The sequence below is a fragment of the Silene latifolia genome, chromosome 8 (assembly GCF_048544455.1).
Source record: "Silene latifolia isolate original U9 population chromosome 8, ASM4854445v1, whole genome shotgun sequence".
Lineage (NCBI taxonomy): Eukaryota > Viridiplantae > Streptophyta > Magnoliopsida > Caryophyllales > Caryophyllaceae > Silene > Silene latifolia.
In genome coordinates this window covers 13,453,701-13,470,280 of record NC_133533.1, presented here as the reverse complement: position 1 = coordinate 13,470,280, position 16,580 = coordinate 13,453,701, and positions in this window count along the sequence as shown.

The following is a 16,580-nucleotide window of genomic DNA, read 5'->3' as shown; positions in this document are numbered from 1 at the left end:
TCGGGAGCTAAAAGGACAAGTCAAAGTCAAACTAACGATATTAATGAGCTGCTGAAGTCAAGATTCACTCGATCGAGTACTTAACTGGTCGATCGAGTGGTTTTAGGTCAAATAATCAGTCGATCAAATACTTTAGTTGGTCGATAGAACTATTCCATATTAGTGTTTAGTCGATCGAGCGCTTTATTTGGTCGATCAAGCGGTTTGAGCCTGAGTTTGCTCGATCGAGTGGTTCTAAACCACTGGATCGAGTGGTTTATCCTGCGGGCTTGGGCTTTTTAGTTTATTTCCGTCATTAGGTTAAATAAATCCTATTTTCTTATAAATAGGAGAGTTAGGACGTCAGTTGAAGGGAGCTTCTCCTCTCTGATTATTTCGAATACACTGTTACTTTTGTTCTTCCTTATTCCCGGATCATTAATTCAGTAATTTAATCTTTCCCTTTACTCTTATTTAATGCTTACTTCTTCTCTCTTTATTATTTATGTTCTTTATTTAATTATGTTTAGCTAATTCCCTTAATATGTTATGACTAGGGAAGCCGTGGTAGCAATATGTTAGGATTGACATGATTAGATTAGTTTTGCGATAAGAATTATGTTAAGCAATATAATTGTGATTAGGTTGAATGAATGCATGCAGGAGACCGATTTATTTAGTTACCCCCGACCTGGATCGAAAGATTGGAAGGGATGGCTTGCTTAATTACAATAGGTGATACCTAATTAGGGCGAAAGCTAAGTTAGGGAGACCCTAGGGCGATTAGAGACCGAAAGGGTATAATCGTAGGTTTAAGGACCAAAAGGTGACGACCTCGCTCTTCTTATCAATAATTTAATCGACTCAGTTGACCCGATAGTGTAGCTGCCACGGTAGACCGATTCCTAGCATATTTCTCCCTTTTATCTTATTTACCCTTGTATTTCTCCTTTATTTTCTCTTATTCTTTTCCCTCTTGCTTTAATCTCTTAGTCTAGTCAAAACATTTCAAATCCCCAGACTGTGACATTAGACAGATAGAATAGACAAGTAGATAGTAAACCGTCTCCCTATGGAGATCGACCCTACTTACCGCTGAATTCTGTTAGTAGTATCTAGGTATTTTATTTTTGGTACAGAAACGACCGTATCACCTGCGCTTCCCGGTGATCATGAATGGCCGATCTACGACTTGATCTATACCGAAATTCATAATGAGTATCCTAATACTTCATCAAATTCTAATAATTAAGTCTTTAATTATTATCTGGCATTGTAAGTTGTATTTAGATTCTGGTGGTGGTTTGAATTAAAGTTTAATTATTTATGTTTTTTGTTACGTTTTTTGTTACCCCATTCTATGGAATTCAGAGACAATATCACCAGAAAAATATCAAACTTTTACTATAATGACTTAGGTTTTAGGAGTAAATTAAAATATCAAGCGAAAGAAAAAATTCGCGTAAAACAAGCGTTGACAAACGTGAAAAAGCAAATGTGTAGTGTGGAGTTGAATGGAGGGAGTATGTTTTTTGTTACCCCTTCCTCTGGAATTCAGAGACAATATCACCATATATGTCTCTTTCACCTTCAGCCCAATCCACACAACCATTTTCCTATTCCAACGGCACCGTCCCCTGCTCGGCAATGCGACCTTGGCGGTGCAGAATCGGAATTAGTAGGAGACGGTCGGATTCATTCGTAACCCATAAATATGGGCCTAGCCACTGATCATCATGATCAAATCAGAGTCTCGAAGAGTCATTGTTATAGAATGCCCGCTCAAGTTTGCGAGCCTGACGAAAGCATTCCCGCTCCTCACCCCCGCCAAACTCGATGAGGGCTCACCGCCCGAAGCCATCATGCGCATCATTGTCCGGGTAGATAGTTTAAACCAAATTCAATCCGGCTAACCGAATCAAACCTATTAACCAGTCAAGGCTATACGAGAGTATAGCCTTTTCAAGCCCGTCCTCTCTATATGGGAGATTGTGAATGATGTACGTAAAGGGTTTAGCATACATAAATATACTTGGGGGTCCTGCAGGAGGTTCGTATGATGCTTCATCATCATCATCATTATCAGCGGATGAATAATATGAACCACTATAAGTTGATGAACTTGACGACATAATCGATGTGGAAAATTAATAGAGGACTTAACAAGTTAAGAATTGGAAAGTGTAAATAGTACAAGTTAAGATTGTGAAAATTATAATTATACTTATAATGAGCTTGGGTTGTATTGGAAACGGTATACTAAGATAGTAAGAATTGGAACCGGTATAATAATAGAATTGGAAACTTAACAAATTAAGAATGGAAAGTGGAAACGGCAACTCTACCGTGTTAAACATATTAGCTTACAACGGTTATCAAAAAGCCGTTGTCCAATTAGTAAAAACACAACGGTCATCAAAAAACCGCTGTCCAATTAGTAATAACAAAACGGTTATCAAAAAACTGTTGTCCAATGACTAAAAATGCAACGGTATTGATTTGACTAATGCATGCCTTGTAATTTTTACTTTTTCTGATTCAAAGTTGCAGTATTGCGTGTTTGACCATATGTATAACATAAAATGATAACGGTTCTTTGTTAAGCAGTTATCATATTACACATATCAACAATGGTTAGACAGAATCCGTTTTAAAAAAAAATTGTTTAATTATCTGTGATTTTCTAGTGTTTGTGATTTGATTAATGCATGCCCTGTAACTTTTACTTTTTCTGATTCAAAGTTGCAGTATTGATTGTTTGACCGTGTGTATAACACAAAATGATAACGTTTCTTTGTTAAGCCGTTATCATATTTCATATATCAACAATGGTTATTGTAAATCCGTTGTCATATTACACCAATAAATAATGGTTTTTCTTATAACCGTTGTAAATACAGATCCACTGTGAAAAATGAAAAGTTTGTGGTTTTACCAGTGCATGCCCTATTATTATTGTTTGTTTGACCATTATTCACCTCATGCATGCATGCACAATTAATACAAGTTTGAATGTAACGTATGGATGAAATTAATCTAATTAATTATAGCTTTATTATACTATAAATAGCATCCATTTTCCAGTAACAATAAGAATCACTTTATTATTACTAACCTTTCTACTTCACTTTTTAAATAATCTACATATACATACATATCAACATTAAAAGAATGTCGTCGTCTTCATCATCCGCAGTCGCACCTCCTCAGCAATCGGTAACCCGCTATATCAACCCGATTACATGTATAATTCACATTCTCCCAGTCATACGCGATGCTGCTGGGAAACCAGCTTCTAAGTCTCTTAACCCATTGAGGGACATCTTCATTGAGAATGGGTTTTCAAACGTTAGGGCAATCCACCCGGCTTGAATTTCTGGTCTTGAGTTTCTTGGATATGCTCTGATCGTGTTTCGAGGGGATGATCTTGACGATTTTCGCCAAGCAAAACAACTTCAGCAAGGTATGCATCCACTACGCCAAATAAGACATCCAATAACAGTCAAATAATGCAAAGTACCGTTTTTAAATAGAAACACGGACCGTTATGGCAACGACGGTTGTTAAATATATACAACGGTTGTACAAATAACAAGCGACCGTTATATAACATCAAGAACCGTTGTTAAATCTTAAGAACGGTATCAAATCCGTTGTCGTAGTTTACTATTGACAACGACTTATCGTTCCAAAACCGTTGTTAAATATTATATATAATAACGGTTCATTTCATTATCTTATTTAATTGAATGTCAAAATTTAACAACGGCTTTATTGCGTGCAAAACCGTTGTTATATTCATCTGTTGACAACGGTATGTAACCGTTATCTATTTATATTGAGGAAATTTTGTCAACGGTTCTGCTTAAATAAACCGTTGTAAACGTTTTGAACTAGACAACGGTTATCGTTCGTTATCTTATATTTTTGGCGGTTTGAATTGGAGAAAAAATATGTCAAGGATTATTTATCTAAATAAAACCGTTGTCAAATAATTGTTTGCAACGGGTTGATTTTAACCGTTATTGTTTTTATTTTTTTATTTTTTTTAAATGATTTTAGCCTGTTCTAGCAGCTGCTGAAATGCTATTTTTTTCAGCGCTGCTGAAAAATAGCATTCCAGCAGCTGTGCAGTGCAAAAATTCAATCTTGTATCAAAATATTACACCCCGCAATCCATTAAACCCAGTTTAAAAATAGTACAAACAGGATGATCAATAGCCAAAACACAACTGCTATTGAGAAAACAAAAGAAACCAATACACAATGGATCTGTATATACACACTCGTACATAAAGCATGAGAAAACTATTGAGACCTCACTAATGAAACAACATAACTGGCCCACATATTTCTCATCTGGTTGATGTCCTCTGGCGAATATTCCGGGGCTTTGTTGAGTATTTGTGGAAACTACAATTCAAAATATACATAATCAAAATAGATGTAATACATGGAAGTATACAGAATTGAACTCAATTTACGTCTGAAATAGTTTTTAAATTACACTAACCCGTATCGGAATGGTAGATATTTTTATGTTGATAACCTCCCACATGGACTGGCAAACGTAAAAACCGCATTGTTTGTCGTCTGCTCCGTTAGGAGACTATTATATAAATTACACACAAATCAGCTGAATTAGATAATCAACCTCTCGCATAAACATTAATTAAATGGTACGAGTAATTATTAAGAATACACTTACTAATAGCGTAATACAATTGGCAACAACGTCGCTATCATATTTCCCAAGTGGACATAATCTTTTTTTTGCTTCAAAAACACTAAATCATAAATATACACACATGCCATTATTATTTGCATATATATATATATATATATATATATTATATATATATACATATGTCTCAAGTCATACAATAACAAATGACATTATTGAAGGTTGTAAACTTACTCAGTTATCATCCTTACACAACTGTCAGAGGGTTTGCCTTCGCGAGAGTCAATCTAGTACACTGTTTCTGTTTCCACTTGGATTGCCAGTAGCACCCAATGCTTCCTATTCATTTTGAGACATTGAACTGTTAGTTCATTTACACACATTTTAGCATGTTAATTTCATTACAATAATCACATACTATACATACATATTCTCATTGTAGGGGGCAAGCCATAGTTTTTTGGACGACATCAACCGACGAGCGATACTATTGATTTGTTCTTCGTATGAAATTCTATTAATAGAGAACGCTATAGGACTCAAGAATCCGTAAGCGTGAAATGGGACCTTCCACTCAGCGATCTGATTATTCAGGTACCTATTACGCCACATGGAACAAAGAATGTTATTGTAATTGATAATTTAAACAAAAATCATTATTCGTAAATGACTTACTTCATCCAAATCAAAATGTGAACAACATCTAAATTGTCAAAGTCGACGAATTCCATCAGTTGCTCCGGGTCCAGTACGGCTACATCATCTGCGCTCATAATTTCCTGTTCAATGTTAATCATGACTAGATCCCCTCTAGGTGACTTCCTTACAGCCAGGTTGTGGAAAGCCATCAGCGAAGCAGTTTTCATTTTTTTCTTATAGTCACACGATTCATAATAAGAATCATAAGCAGGCTTGTCTACAACAACTTTCGTTGACGTAGTAGTAATTGCTTTAGCTGCTGCCATGGCTTTGCTTAACTTCTGCAAATGTAAAGATTAAACTACTTATGTTAACATTCGTACCCTAATATATATAAAGAACAACTAATAATTAACGTCTGCGTATAGGTACCTCGGGGATGACAACATTGAGGTTGTTAGGCCATTGCACATAAGAGCTCAGGGCTTCTTTCAAATACGTGATCTCCTCAGTAGGAAATGGTAATTGTACTTCCCCATACTCGTTATTATATAATTTGGACACTTCCACTTTACAGCAATTGTGACGAAGGGATATACCATGAACCTTAACTTGTTGAAGCCGGTCGTAAGCGAACACGTATCCCCTAGCAGCAGCAACTTTCTGTTTTCCCTGTAAATAGAACATACCACAAGGCACCTTGTAATCGCCCTTCACGATAGCTTTAATCAATTAGTACACATACATTCACTACCTTTAATAAATTTCATAAGTAAAAAATGTGTACTAAGATGAATAATTATAAACTAGCAGCTATTACCTTTTTAGGTGTAGAGAAGAACGTCTGATCATCAACTACCTCAATCTCTTCCTGTGTCACGGCCTTACTGGCTTCCTCTTCCTCTTCAACTGCCTGATATCGATCCTCGGCTCCCACCTGAGTCTCCTGAGCCATTTTCTTCTCCGTTGCCATGTCCTCCGCGGCTTCCTTCTGTACTTTAACACTTGTCCATATAACACGTACTGATTTTCCAAATCATATAACATATTGTATATATATATAAGACATAAATATTATTACCTCTTTTTTCTCCTCCTTATCCTGTCCTTCTTCTCCCCTCCTCCTCCTCCTCCTCCTCCTCCTCCTCCTCCTCCTCCTTCTTCTCCTCCTCCTCCTTCTCCTCCTCACCTGCTTCCTTTATGACTTCTTGAACCATATCCAACTATTTTTTGATGGCTTTTCCCCAGTTTCCAACATTCTCATCATCAACCTGGCTATTTTATGTAGCTGTGTAGTAGGATTAATGTCAGCATATATAGTTATAAATTACGTTGGTTCAAATACAGTATTTATATATTACCTTCTTGGAATCATCACCACTTCGAGTAGTTTTCCCAAAATACTTACTGATACCAACATGCGTCGATACCCCTCTCACACAACCTGGATGCTCTGCTTTGCCGATTGCCCTAGCAAGAATGTCATCACGTCCTTCAGGCTTCCATTTTCCTTCCTCTACCTTCTTCTCACAGATCCTCTACATACACATAAAACCATTAAGCAACACACAATTATATAACTCCGAATACCAGTGGTAGGAGTGACATATTTATTCTCTAACACCCCCTCATACCAAGGTACCTTACTAGGACTACCCTAGCATGAAAGACTGTAACCATCTCGGTTGCCCGAGGTTAGTACATATCAAAAGCAACTGTCCCAAACACATTTATTAAAGTACAGTAAGTATAAAAGATTAAAATGTTTCCAAAATCTAATAAATAAATATCCAAATGCTAATGACTATAAAACAGAAGCTAAGACTCGCGATGGTGATACTAATCCAGTGTGACGACTTTCCCATGAACGCCCCCAAGCTCACCAAATGCATCACCTGTCACAATCTGCTCACTATCTCCGAATGGATCACCACAGATTTTACAAAACAACAACGGGGTCAGTACTGCTCAATAAAAATAAGATAAGTGCATAACGTAACCAGCTGATCATCCTCCATCCCAGGTCTCCCGATCTCACACAGTAACCGACTACACACCGAAGTGTGTAGCCCTGCCAGACTATCCATCGCAACGGGTAGTCCACGCCGCAAATGGGGGACCGTAGCCAATCCCCGTCAAAATCCCGCTCATCAACGAGCGATAACCCTGTCCCTTAATGTGCACAACCCCTCCCGTGACGGGTTCCACGGAGGGCGAACTAGGGCGTGAACCCACTCCTGTAAGTGACTCCACCATAACCATCACAACATCGTCACAACCACTACCATCACCACACCAACACTCCGATGATCAGCAGAGAAGAGTAAAACACAATACATTCACATCTTAATTCAATTAACAGTAACTGAGTAGGGAAACCCTACCTTACCAACAACAGTAGTGAAGGTAATCAAGCAAGTAGAACGGCTCCTCTACGAAGTCTTCGCCTAAACAATAACCACATAACACAATCACTAATTGCAAAACCCCCCAATTCCCCCAATTCATGATTAAAGACAAACCCTAGAAACAACCACCACTAAACATGGGAATAAAGACTTACCAACGAAGAATTAAAGGGTTGAAAGCGATTGCTATGATTTCCACACACACAGACAGGAGAGATTCGGAGTTATTAGAGCGTCGTACGTTGATTTAGGTTTTGTAAATTGTGTTTAGAAACTGCTTAATGAAATATATAACGCTCTAATTACTTCCGGATCAAACCGCTAAAATATTACTCGCCAGACCGGATACTCGGTCGAGTATAGAGTATACTCGGCCGAGTATCCTATACTCGGTCGAGTATTCAGTATACTCGGCCGAGTGTTCGTCGGCAGTAGCCAAACAGGCTACACGACACACACTACTCGACCGAGTAGGCCATACTCGGTCGAGTACCAGCCTATAAAATCCGTAGTATTACAGTCTTTCTCCCTTAAAAAGAACTTCGTCCCCGAAGTTCACACTCTACCCAAAACAAACACAACACAACGACCTCCCGACACAACATACCAAACAATATAATAACACAAAACATCACAAAACCCAACTAACCCGACTCAAACTACCCAAAAACACACATGCGACCATCTCCTACCCCCTAAAAAGACAACGGTTACGTCCCCGTAACCAACCATACCTGATCAAAAAGGTTGGGAAAACGCTCTCGCATAGTCTCCTCTGATTCCCATGTGGCCTCTTCCACATTGTGATTGGACCAAATTACCTTGAGTAAGACGGTCTCACCATTCCTTGTCTTGCGTACTTTGCGGTCTAGAATCTCCTTAGGAACCCCAGCATAGGACAAGGACTCATCAAGCTCGATGTTCTCAACCTCAAGTACATGTGACGGGTCACTCACATATTTCTGAAGCTGTGAAACATGAAAGACATTGTGGACTCTATCCAAAGCTGGTGGCAAAGCTAACCTGTAGGCTACCTCGCCTATGCGATCTAAAATCTCATAAGGACCTATAAACTTCTGGCTCAACTTGTCTTTCTTTCCAAATCTCATCACTCTTCGCATAGGTGACACTTTCAAAAAGACCTTGTCACCTACTGCGAACTCTATGTCTCTGTTGTGCAAGTCGGCATAACTCTTCTGACGATCTTGAGGTGCTTTCATCTTTTAACGAATTAACCGAACCTGCTCAACCATATCTTATACCAGTTGTGGTCCTAAAACCACTGCGTCTGAATTGTCATCCCAACAAACTGGACTTCGGCACTTCCGACCATATAAAGCCTCGAAAGGTGCCATCCCGATACTAGTATGGTAACTGTTGTTGTACGAAAACTCGATCAGATCAAGCCTGTCCTCCAAGCTTCCCCCAAACTCCATGGCACATGCTCTCAACATGTCCTCCAGGGTCTTGATAGTCCTCTCAGTCTGACCATCAGTTGCAGGATGAAAAGCGGTGCTCATCTTCAAGGTAGTACCCATCAAATCCTGCAGTTCTTGCCAAAACTTGGATATAAACCTCCCATCACGATCAGACACTATATCCTTAGGTATACCATGTAACGGAACCACATGTCTCCTATAACCCAAGGCCAGCTGCATCTTGGACCAGGTATCCTTCATAGGAACAAAATGAGCTGGCTTTTTTAACCGATCAACAATCACCCAGATCATGTAATTACCTTGTGGTCTCCGCTGCTCACCCTTGACCCTCTGACAGGTCAAACACCTAGCCACGAACTCAGCTACATCCCTCTTCATGTTTGGCCACCAGAAAGTCTTCTTAAGGTCTTTATACAGCTTATCACCACCAGGGTGTACCGAATAAGGAGTGCAATGAGCCTCTGTTAGGATCACTCTCCTCAAATATGCATCATCAGGAACACACCATCTCCCATCAAAACGAACACTCCCATCTGTGTGGATAAAAAACCAGGAAACTATGCCACTCTCCACTCTAGACTTCCACTCTTGGACCTTAGGATCAAGCTCTTGCTTACTCTTGATGTTCTCATACAAATCCGGCTCGATCGTCAAATCCATGATGGCATCCCCTTTCCTTATCATAAAGATCCCCATCTTGGACATCTCATCCCTTATCTTCAGCAAAGACATAGTTGTACGTAGCGAATGAACGCTCTTCCTACTTAGAGCATCTGCAATGACATTAGCCTTAACCTCGTGATAGATGATCTCCATGTCGTAGTCCCCGATCAGCTCCATTCATCGTCTCTGTCGCATATTAAGCTCCTTCTGAGTGTAGATATATATATATATATATATACTTCAGACTCTTATGATCTGAAAACACCTTAGAGGTTGCCCCGTAAAGGTAGTGTCTCCAAATCGTAAAAGCAAAAACAACTGCACCCAGTTCTAGATCATGAGTAGGGTAGTTCTCCTCATATGGCTTCAGCTGCCTCGAAGCATAAGCTATAACTTTCCCTTCCTACATCAAAATATAACCTAGACCATTCTTTGAAGCATCAGTATATACTTCAAAGTTCTCATATCCCTCTGGCAAAGCTAGAATAGGAGTTGTGGTCAAACGCTCCTTTAAGGTCTGGAACGCCGTCTCACAACTCTCATCCCAAACAAATCTGGTTTCTTTCCTCATCAAATCAGTCATAGGCCGTGCTATAGTGGAAAAGTCTTTCACGAACCTCCTGTAGTAGCTAGCAAGGCCCAAGAAACTTCGAACCTCAGCAACACTCTTTGGTGATTCCCACTTGGTCACAGCCTCAATCTTGCTTGGATCTACGGATACTCCTTTCTTAGATATCACATGACCCAGAAAAGCCACCTCCTCTTTCCAGAACTCACACTTAGATAGCTTGGCATAAAGTTGGTTCTCTCTCAGAGTCTGCAAAACTATCCTTAGGTGCTCCTCATATTCTTCCTTAGTCTTAGAGTAGACTAATATGTCATCAATGAATACAACCACGAACTTATCCAAAAACGGACTGAAAATCCGATTCATCAGATCCATGAAACCTGCTGGTGCATTGGTCAAACCAAAAGGCATTACCACATACTCATTGTGGCCATAACGGGACCGGAAAGCTGTCTTTGGAATATCCTCATCAGCTATCCTCAATTGGTGATAACCTGATCTCAAATCGATTTTAGAAAATACACCCTGCTCCACTCAGCTAATCAAACAAGTCATCAATCCTAGGCAAAGGATACTTGTTCTTCACTGTGACACGATTAAGCTCCCTATAGTCGATATATAGCCTCATGCTCCCATCTTTCTTTTTCACAAACAAAACTGGAGCTCCCCATGGCGACACACTTGGCCGGATATACCCCTTGTCTAACAGCTCATGTAACTGTTTCTTCAACTCTGCTAGTTCCTTAGGTGCCATACGATATGGTGCTTTAGATATAGGACCTGTTCCCGGTTTAAGCTCTACGTTGAAGTCAACATCTCTCTTTGGCGGCAACTCCGGTATCTCCTCAGGAAAAACATCATCAAACTCACCCACCACAGGTATATCAGCAGCTGTCTGCAGCTCTACTCGACGATCTCTCACTTGACATAGAATCAAGGGACACTTCTTCCTTAAGCACGAATTTAAAGTCATAATCGCTATGAACTTACACTTAGGTCTCACAACAAACCCCTTATATGACACTCTTATACCCTTGGAACCCTTTAAAGACACTTTCTTTTGCCGACAATCTATCTTGGCATCATACTTACCCAGCCAATCCATCCCGACAATCACCTCAAACCCATCCATAGGAAACTCTAGCAAGTCTACCGGTAAATCTACCCCTCCAACCAACATAGACACTCCCTTGTATAACTTAACACATGACACTGACTCCCCGGAAGGTATAAACACATCATCCTTTACAAGTTCAAACTCCCCCAAGCCCATAGACAAAGCATGACTCCTAGACACAAAAGAGTGTGCTGCCCCCGAGTCAAACAGAACAAAAGACGGTATATTATGAACAAGAAAGGTACCGATAACTACATGTGCATCGTTCTGAGCTTCTTGCTTATCCATCATGAAGAGCTTCCCACTGCTTTTCTGGCCTCCCCCTTGAACCGAAGCATTAGAAGTACTCGGCTTGGCTGCTGAATCCTGGGTGACACTGTTGTTCGGGCGCTGATATGATCCTCCACTGTTCCGGTTAAAACCGCCATTGTTGCTATGTCCACCACGGTTACCCCATGATCCACCCTGCCGATTACTAGCAAAGTTATGACTCGGACCCTGTGAGAAGTTTCCCTGAAAAGTTCCCGAGCCTACTCCAGTCTTGGCACTCGTGCAGTCTCGTCTCTTGTGGCCTATGCCACCACAGTTGTAGCATGACAAGTTGGAGTTATCACTCACACTCCGACCACCACCTCTACCCCATCCATGGGATCCTCCAGAGAAACCAGCCCCACCAAAAAAAGCCTTTGCATGATTAAAGTTGCCCTTCTTGTTACCCGACTGGTTGTTGTTCCCACTATCAGCTTTTCTCTTTTCAGTAACAGTTCTTTCTGTAGCTTCCCTTGCGAGATCTACCATTCTCTCAGCTTGACCAGCCCTTAGATATGCATTCTTAAGATCAGTGATGACTCCAGCTGGTAAACGGTTCGTGATCTTAGCTGACAAACCTCTCTCAAAGCGAAGAGCCAAACCCCTCTGCCCAAGCTGCATGTCCTCCACATAACGAGACAACTCAAGGAACCGGTGATAGTACTCAGTGACGGTTATATCATCGGTCATAGTGAAGGAATCGAACTCAGATTTTAACTTGTGACGGATATGCTTCGGCACAAACTACTCCCTCATAGCACTCTTCAGTCCCGACCATGGTATAGCCCCTAGGCCTTCAGCCTGGTAGTAAACTCTGACGTCCTCTTTGACATTATGCCACCAAACAGCGGCCTCGCCCCTCAGGTAGTACACTACCTGCTCAACTATCATATCTTGTGGACACTTAACAACTTCCATGAGAGTTTCCATCTCACGATGCTAGTTCTCGAGCAACTTAGGTTCCCCAACGCCCTTATAGGTAGGTGGGTTAAAGCGGGCGATAATGATGCTAAGTTGGGTAGCATCCACAGGTTTCTCCTCCCCCTTTCCCACGTTCTTGAGAGCCTCAAGAATAGCCTCCTATTGCTTAATCATACAAGCTATCTCATTATAGTCATCTCAGAAGCTTGAATTTGCGGGGCAGTTCTCTTTGGCGACATTTTGAGCTGATAAAAAGTAAAGAAACGTAAGCACAAAAGCCTACGGCTCAAAATGTTGGCGACCCTCCGTCAAAGAAGCACTCGGCCGAGTATATAGCAATACTCGGTCGAGTAAGGACTACTCGGTCGAGTATCACTGATACTCGGTCGAGTAATCAACTCTAGTAGCCAACGTCAAATTCAAAAGAGACATACTCGGTCGAGTATGCCCTACTCGGTCGAGTACACCTATATACTTGGTCAAGTAAACACATCCAGTAGCTAATGCTACTCACTGCCAAACAACACTCGGTCGAGTGCCTGGTTACTCGGCCGAGTACCCCCTACTCGGTCAAGTACCCGCCCTGCTCGGCCGAGTCATACCAAAACGAGCTACAAACAGTATAAGAATACATCCTATCATGCTTTCTACCCAAAATCAAACACATTACGTCATGAATCTGAAAGCCACAAAGTAAACACGTAACATGTAAATCCTTTTCATGCCAAACCATTTCAAATGATTTCACATAACAATTTCGTCATCCCTTTCTACCAATTCACAATGTCCTTCTTAAATTTCACACATTACACCTTCTACCACATGTTCCAAGCATTCAATTTCGACACACCACACACATATATTAAATAAACAAACAACACATTCCCCCTGTGACCGGCTTGAGTTTGTGAGGGCCATAATGCGACCCCAGGACGTCTCCCGAGTCCTTGCGGTAGCTCCAAACAACTCTCCCCAGGTTCATTTTATTTAGACTCCCTAAGTTCATTGGGTTCATTTGTTTTAGGTGCCGGAATCATCGGCTCTGATACCACTTTGTAACACCCCCTCATACTAAGGTACCTTACCAGGATTACCCTAGCATGAAAGACAGTTACCATCTCGGTTGCCCGAGGTTAGTACATATCAAAAGCAACTGTCCCAAACACATTTATTAAAGTACGGTAAGTATAAAATATTACAATGTTTCCAAAATCCAATAAATAAATATCCAAATGCTAATGACTACAAAACAGAAGCTAAGACTCGCGATGGTGATACTAATCCAGTGTGACGACTCTCCCATGAATGCCCCCAAGCTCACCAAATGCATCACCTATCACAATCTGCTCACCATCCCCGAATGGATCACCACAGATTTTACAAAAAAACAACGGGGTTAGTACTGCTCAATCAAAATAAGATAAGTGCATAACGTAACCAGCTGATCATCCTCCATCCCCGGTCTCCCGATCTCACACAGTAACTGACTGCACACCGAAGTGTGAAGCCCTGCCAGAATATCCATCGCAACAGGTAGTCCACGCCGCCAGTGGGGGACCGCAGCCAATCCCCACCAAAATCCCGCTCATCAACGAGTGATAACCATGTCCCTTAATGTGCACATCCCCTCCCGTGACGGGTTCCATGGAGGGCGAACTAGGGCGTGAAGCCACTCCCATAAGTGACTCCACCATAACCATCACAACATCGTCACAAACACCACCGCCACCCCACCAACACTCCGACGATCAGCAGAGAACAGTAAAACACAATACAATCACATCTTAATTCAATTAACAGTAACTGAGTAGAGAAACCCTACCTTAGCAACAACAGCAGTGAAGGGAATCAAGCAACTAGAACGGCTCCTCTACGAGGTCTTTGCCTAAACAATAATCACATAACACAATCACTAATTGCAAAAATCCTAATTCCCCCAATTCATGATTAAAGACAAACCCTAGAAACAACCACCATTAAACATGGGAATAAAGACTTACCAATGAAGAATTAAAGGGTTGAAAGCGATTGCTATGATTTCCACACACACAGAGAGGAGAGATTCGGAGTGATTAGAGCGTCGTACGATGATTTAGGTTTTGTAAATTGTCTTTAGAAACTGCTTAACGAAATATATAACGCTCTAATTACTTTCGGATTAAACCGCTGAAATATTACTCGCCAGACCGGATACTCGGTCGAGTATAGAGTATACTCGGCCGATTATCCTCTACTCGGTCGAGTATTCAATATACTCGGCCGAGTGTTCCTCGGCAGTAGCCAAACAGGCTACACGACACACACTACTCGACTGAGTAGGCCATACTCTGTCGAGTACCAGCCTATAAAATCCATAGTATTACATATTCAAACTTACAATTTTCTCTTTGATGTCCTTGTCATATTCAGTTTCCTTCTTTCCATTCTTAGGAGTGTGACCTTCCACCCAAGCCTCGTGATGACTGAATTTTCCAAGCTTTGACCACAATTCATTCATCACATTGATATCCTCTCAAAATATGTATGATAACGATGAACATATATAACATCCGACTAAAACATCTAATAGTCTAATACTATAAGAATTATGTACTTACAAGTTTCTTCTTAATCAATCTATAACCACCTCGGGAGCCGTAAAATACGGTCTTTTTCTTTGAAATGTTTGCTTTGTTCCTCTCACTCATAGCATTCAGCAAATAAATTGTATCAAGAAACGTAAGCATGACCAAAAACTAAACTAAGTATACTTATTTACTTATTATTATTAAGTTACCTTAAACTTGTCAGACTGCCTATAAGTGAAATAGCTATCCCAATGGTCTTGACTGACATACGGATACTTCTTTGTTGGTGGTTTCTTGTTCATCTCCCCGGTTTCCTTGTTGAACAAGTGCTTCTCGACAATCTTTAACTTCTAAGAACTGAGGGCTTCCCCTGTCTTTTTTTAGGTACTTATCATACTTTTCGGGGACAACGTAAGCTAACTGCATATATGATGAGCATAGTTGGTACAAGTGTTTCGGCTAATACACATATCAAGTAGCAACTTAGTTTCAACAAAAACATTTATTATTGTATATACATACCTTTATTCTGCTTATTAGCATGGTGTTCCGTATTTTACTCAGTTCACTGATACGCGGCGTACCGAGAGGCACATACTGTCTTACACAACAACCAATCCAACTCGCAAAATACCCGGCATACTCACCATATGGCAGCCCCGTATCTTTATCCCATTGTAAAGGATTAGGTATCTTTGAATTTATTGCTTTTAGGGAAACACTGTGGCGCATTCGACCCGAAGTGTGTTGCAAATTATTCTCATCACCTGAGTCGTCGCCTGACGCATTTTCATCGTTTCTTTTGCGCTTTTGGACCATATCTAAAGCAGAAATTAATAAACAAATAATAACAATGCATACTTATAAAAACAAACAAATCTACCGAGAGGAACGTTTATTACTTCTTTAAAGAGGAGAATCTTGATTGATCTGGCGTCGGCAATGGCGACGATGACGATGACTGCGACGGCGATGAGTAGGCTGGTGGTAGAGGGGAATCTCAATGTTTGAGAATATTATGTGAGGGAGGGGAAGCTCAGAGTATATTATGTGTGAATAATACGGAGTACAACACTTGCAAGACCATGTTTATTGGAAAGTAATAAGCACGGTATAAGAAAAACCGTTATATTTTGTTTTCAAACAAACTACGGTTTTGTTTGAAACCGTAATTGATTCGTACTATCTACAACGGTTCAGAAATTACCGTTGTCTGTAATATTTTCACGTTGTTTGATTTTCCCGGCAAGAAATAAAGCATCATTTTTATATACATAACAACGGCC